Consider the following 5950-nt stretch of genomic DNA (forward strand, 5'->3'; position numbering starts at 1 on the left):
GAGGGGGGGCAGGGGGGGTATCTGTAGTGAGGCTTTAGGCCTTTGAAGGCTTGGAGGTTGCTGAAGGCCTGGAGGAGGCATTGAGGCAGGCGGGAGGAGGTGGCGAGGCCGGTGGTCACAAGGAGACGGAGGCGACGATTGAAGGAGGCAACGCGAGCGTCGCAACTAGCTGAGAGAGAGAGAGAGAGAGAGAGAGAGAGAGAGAGAGAGAGAGAGAGAAGAGGGAGGGGGGGTTGGAAAGAGAGAGAGAGAGGGGGGGGGTTGGGGGAGAGAGAGAGAGAGAGGGGGGGGGGGTGGGGAGGGGGGAAGGGGGGGGTTGGAATGGAGGGGGGTTGAAGGGGGGGGGGGTGGAATGGAGGGGGGGTGGAGGGGGGAATGGAGAGCAGGTGGGTGGGGGGCAGGGGTGGGGTAGGGTGGTGGTGGAGGGGGAGGGCGGAGGGGGAAATGGAGAAGGGAGGTGGTGGAGGGGAGAAAGGGGGTGGATGGAGAGGGGGCTTGAAGGGGATGAAGGGAGGGGGGGGGGGGCGGGGGGGCTTGGGGGGGAGAGGGAGAGGGGGGGGGGGGGGGGAGGGAATGGAGAGGGGTGGAGGGGGTGGTTGGGGGAGAAGGAGTGGAGGGGGTGTGGTGGAGGGGGTGGTGGAGAGGGGTATGGAGGAGGTGGAGGGGGTGGAGGGGGGGAAGGGGGGGGGGGGGGTAGGGAAAGCTAAACAGACAGAAATCCAAAGGGAGGAAGAGATGGTCAACTGAATGCCCTCCAAGTCTTTCTCGATGTAATGGGATTGTTGAGGGCGAATGGACGGTGGGCGGATTGCTAGGTTATCGCTGCGAAAAGGGCTTGAAGTAACTCACCGTGTGAGGATGGGAGTACGATAGTGGTCGATGGAGAGGGAGGAGTGTCTTGCATAGGGCTTGGAATGGGGAAGAGGATGGAGGCAAGATGTTAAAGAAGAAGAAGGAGGGGGTGGAGTGAGTTTTTATAGGAAATGGATGTAGGTTTAGGGCTAAACTCTTAGCTCGGATTGTTGTTCTGTAAAAAGCTAAAATGATCAAAATTGCAAGCTCTACACATTTGTGTCCCCTACCTAGCCTAACTTATTTATCAAGTGACTTCTTTTTAAGAAATAAAGAAAAGTTCTCAAGGTAGTAACCCAAGGTTGATGCTTGGGGTTGATATGCTTGGCTAGACTTGAAAAAAAAAATTACTCTCCTTGCCCTTGAGTGTTATGTTCATGAAAGCTCGTAGTAGTTTATTTTTTACACATACCTGCATATGATTACTCATTACTTAAGATGCTAGTCTCCCTGATAGCGGCGCCAAATATTGGGTCTTTCCCACAAGAGCAGGGTATTCTCAGTATGCAAGGTTCCGAGGCTTTTTGTCACCTACAGATATATCGGGGTTGTTGTTTGTAGTATATGTGTAGCTTAGAACCTCGAGTCGTATTCCGGTGAGAGACGTAGGCTTAAGTGTGGGCAAACATAGTGCATGCATGAGTGAAAGGAACATGGATCATCATGGTTGAGGTAATAAAGGCTTTCGCCTTCATTGGGGTTTGCACAATTTAGGAGGAGTTTAAGGGTTAGAGGGAGGTTCGGGGTTTAGAAGGAGGTTCCAAGGTTTAGAAGGAGGTTCTAGAGTTTAGAAGAGGTTTCAAAGTTTAGAAGAGGTTCAAGGGTTAGAAGGAGGATCCAAGGTTCAACGGTAGAGTACATGGTGGAGAACTCGTCTCCCTTGTAGTTCATGGAGGTTAAGGGTTGAGGAACTAAGGGTTTAGGGGGAGCATAGGAGTGGGAGAGGAAGAAGATGTAAGAGCATGGGGGGAAGGAGATAGAGAAGAGGGAGGAGGAGGAGGGAGGAGGAGGAAGGAAGAGGAGGAGGAGGAGGAGGAGGGAGAGGAGGAGGAGGAGGAGGAGGGAGGAGGAGAGGGAGAGGATGGGTTGCAAGGTTGGAGGAGAGGGGAGGAGGAGTTGCAAGGTTAGGACATGCTTTTGGACGTGGAGTGCAAGGAAGCATGGACACTTGAGACAATTGCTTGGAATACCAAAGTAGAACTCAACACAATGCCCCAAAGAGTGTGGGCTTCATTCCCTTATGGGGTATTTATACAAGTTGGAGAGCTTCTCTCTCTGCATGTAGGAATTGTAAGACATTATCTCGATTCTCTCTACATGTAGAACTTGCATATACATGCAACTGTAGGAGTTGCAAGTTGCATGTTGCATGTAGGAGTTGCATGTAGAACTTGCATGTAGAACATGCATGTAGAAATCGCATGTTGCATGCAGGAGTTTCATGTAGAACTCGCATGTAGAACATGCATGTAGGAATCACATGTAGGACTTGCATGTAGGAGTTCCAAGTAGAAGTTGCAAGTAGAGCATGCATGTAGGAATCGCATGTAGGACTTGCATGTAGGAGTTGCATGTAGAACTCGCATATAGGAATTGCAAGTAGAACTTGCATGTTGAGGATTCCTAAGAGAGATTATTCTTAGCCAATGCAAGTATAAGCGGAGCTTTGCCGCTACTCTACACACACATTCTATACTACCTAAGTCCATGTTGGCATAGAGACAACATGCACCCTATTGCAAATTTTGATGCATCAATGTGAACATAAAATTCTAAGTCCCAATTGGGCAAATCATAGAATAGGGGCTGATGCCAAGACCAACTTAAGGGTCTCGTAGGGTAATTGACATTCTTCTGTCAATTTGTACAGGGGAAATCTCTGCATAATTGTAAATAAATTGGCGGTAGCAGTCCATATGCATAGTGAATTGCTATACACCCTTTGCATTTGTGGGTGGGGGTAATTCCACAATTAGTTTGATTTTGTTGTAATTAGTGGAAATCCCATTCTTGGACACTACATGTCTGCGTATCACCCCATGTTTCATGGAATTGAGGGAGATTTTATAGAGACAACATCTTTCAAATACTAATCTCAAATACTTAAGATGATCATCCCAATTACAGTGAACTAGGAAAACTTCTAAAAAATCCCTCAAGTATTCTAGCTTGAACACAGGAATCATTAGCCATTGGAATGTTGTGGGTGCATTAGTGAGTCCAAAGATCATCACTGCTCATTCCATGGCAAAAGCAGTTTTATATTGATCTTGACATGCTATGGATGCCCAGTTATACCCTGAGAACCCATCCAAGAAGCTATAAGCTTCTTTTCCTATGACTCTTTCCAAGACATGCTGTGTAAAGGGCAATGGGTAATGATCGTTATGGGTTGCAACATTTACCTTCTTGAGATCGACACATATTCTAACCTTGCCATTCTTTTTTAGCACTATAACGATGGGTGAACCCCAATCTATATGCTCGATCTCATAAATGAACCGTCCGTTGATCTGCTTTTGTATTTCCTCTCAGACGATCATCGCATATTTTGGGTTCATGGGATAGGTTCATTGCTGTACCAGTCTAATGTCATCCATCATAGGGATGGTATGTTGCAATACTTCCAGAGGCACACCCTTCATGTCTGTGTACTTCCAGGCAAAATAATATTGAAATTCATGCAACAAGGTAAGCAAGGCTTATTCTTGCTCAAAAGTTGGGTCATCAGCTATGTAAACCAACTTTAGGTCCTCTCCTAGACCTCTTGCCATGTTCACTTCCTTGACCTATTAGCATGTTCTATTAATATCCTGTGATCATGTACCATGTAAGCTTTAAAGTGTTTGGGGACCTGACATTGATCAGTTTCTTCCTCATCCCTGTCATCTTCTATAGCTTGTGGAACAATTTTCTTTCCCTTGTAGGGTGTCTTAGGGTCCTTGACCTTTGAGGCCTTGGTTTTGCGGGGTGGTTTATCCTTTATAGGAGGCATCTCTGTAGGGAAAGCCTCCTCTGCTTTAAGGGAACGTAAGGGGCCCTCTAGTCTATTCAATCAGGCTCCATAGTTTGATGAGAACTCATGATGTGCTATAACGGCACCCACATACCTCAACCCATGAAGGTATGTTTTGACTTTCCTTCTTGATCTTCTGTGGGGGCTCTGAAGACATTTATCATATTAAGGGGTACTACCATGTTTGGCCCCTTAGGCTCATGAGCCGCCATATTGGTCCTCATCTTTTCAACCGCATCTATAGTTGCCAAGTCATGCTCTATATTGGTCCCCGTCTTTTCAACCATGTCTATAGTTGCCAAGTCATACATCCAATTCTGGGAGAACACATGCTCTGGCAACAGAGCGTACTAGTGCTCATCTCGGTCCTCACCTTTATCTTTTTCATGCAGGCTTGAAACACATTCATGGGGGTGGTTCTCTTAGTCATATCTAACACTCGGTCACAAATAGATTGCCGGTCATGGGGCCTTGCAAGTTTGTAGGTCAACCCTCACAATTTTCTTGTCCATGCATGGATAAATAAGGCCCATTCATGTACACTTGCAGCGTGCATGAAAGGTATGCCTAGGATAACATCATAGCCATCCGGTTGCCCATAGAAATCCATCACCACAAAAAACCAAACTCAATAGGTCAAACTGAAGGTCTTGATCATTATGTCCCTTAGGACTCCCACTGGCTGGGCTGTCGTACCATCCGCTAATTTCACAATAGATTGGTGCTTTCCATGTCAGGCTTTCCCTATTTTTTCCAGCACTACTTTGTGATGATACGAACACCCGCTTTGTCATCCAAGATAACTATGGCCTTCTTGTTTTAGCAAAAAATTGAAATTATGGTGTTTATGTCATTACTGTCAAAGTACTAGCCCAGCTTATTGACCGGTATGTTTAGCACATTCAGCATTGGTGTCCACGTCTTCTGGGTTGACCATCTACCCATTCATCCAATTGGAGAGATCTCTCCAAAGGATGGGATTTCCTTTTAGCAGGGCTGCTATGGGCACCTTTATCTCTATAGATAGGAACACGGTGAGCCCAACCACATCTCGTGGTTGACCAAGTGGTTCTCTACCCTTGGACTAAGGTTCTTCAAACCCATTAAAAAGATGTTAGTTCGTCATTTACACCTTGAGTCCAAGTCAAGTGCTCTTCAGACATCTTGTGCCGCAGTAGAGACTTTCCCAACAAAGTGTTGTTTGCAAAATTCTTATCCACCTTATCCAAGGTGGGAAGGGGCCTTGTAGCTCCCTTTGGCACTTGATGATTGGGGTGAATGGTGTCCATATTCTTAAGAGTCTTAAGCTATTGCTCAAATCTCTCCTAGTAATCTTGGATTAAATGTTGTGCCTTAGCCAGGTGTTGCTTCTTGGTGGTCGGGTCGGGGTATTCATTTTGGCCCACTAGGCTTGAATCCTATCTTTGCAGCAAGCAACTATGTCTCACTGGCTCTTACTTTAGACCACGGTTTGGTGGGTTCCATGTTTGACTAGCCGAGTCCTGATGATGTCGAGGTGGAGACTCTTGTAGTTTCTTCATCCAAGCCACTTTCGATAATGACTCAATCTGATCCTTCCCCAATTACATTCCCTTGATCCTTTCCCTTAGACTGGGATGTGGCCATCCTCTTCATATTAGCCTGCTTATGAAGCTCCTTACTCATGGATTTGTCCTAGGCCCTCGTGATCACATGCAATGATATTGAGGATATGTGGCCATTTTCAATACTTAGCAAGTTAATACTAGCTTTTGGGTTGGGAATTGGTCTAGGAGTCCTTCTCATAGGGCATTCTTTATAGAGATGATCCACCCCAAAACCAAAACACAATGGGGTATTCGAATTGGTTGCGGTCGGCCCCAGTGTGGGTTGATCATCCTTGTATGGGTAGTCCCTAAGCAAGTGAGGCCCTTGACATTTATAATAGGCTATGGCCTGGTTAGCAGTAGTTTTGTATGCACACTCACTAGCATGGTGTGGACCTTGGAAAGTATAACACTGGATTGCCAGCCTGCAATTCATGATGTTCATGTCCCTTGCTTGCCGCATTGTGGGAACCGTTTGATACACCAGAATGTACTT

This window comes from Dipteris shenzhenensis, chromosome 1 (assembly GCF_047967505.1).
Source record: "Dipteris shenzhenensis isolate YYH24624 ecotype China chromosome 1, Dip_SZ_1.0, whole genome shotgun sequence".
NCBI classification, from domain to species: domain Eukaryota; kingdom Viridiplantae; phylum Streptophyta; class Polypodiopsida; order Gleicheniales; family Dipteridaceae; genus Dipteris; species Dipteris shenzhenensis.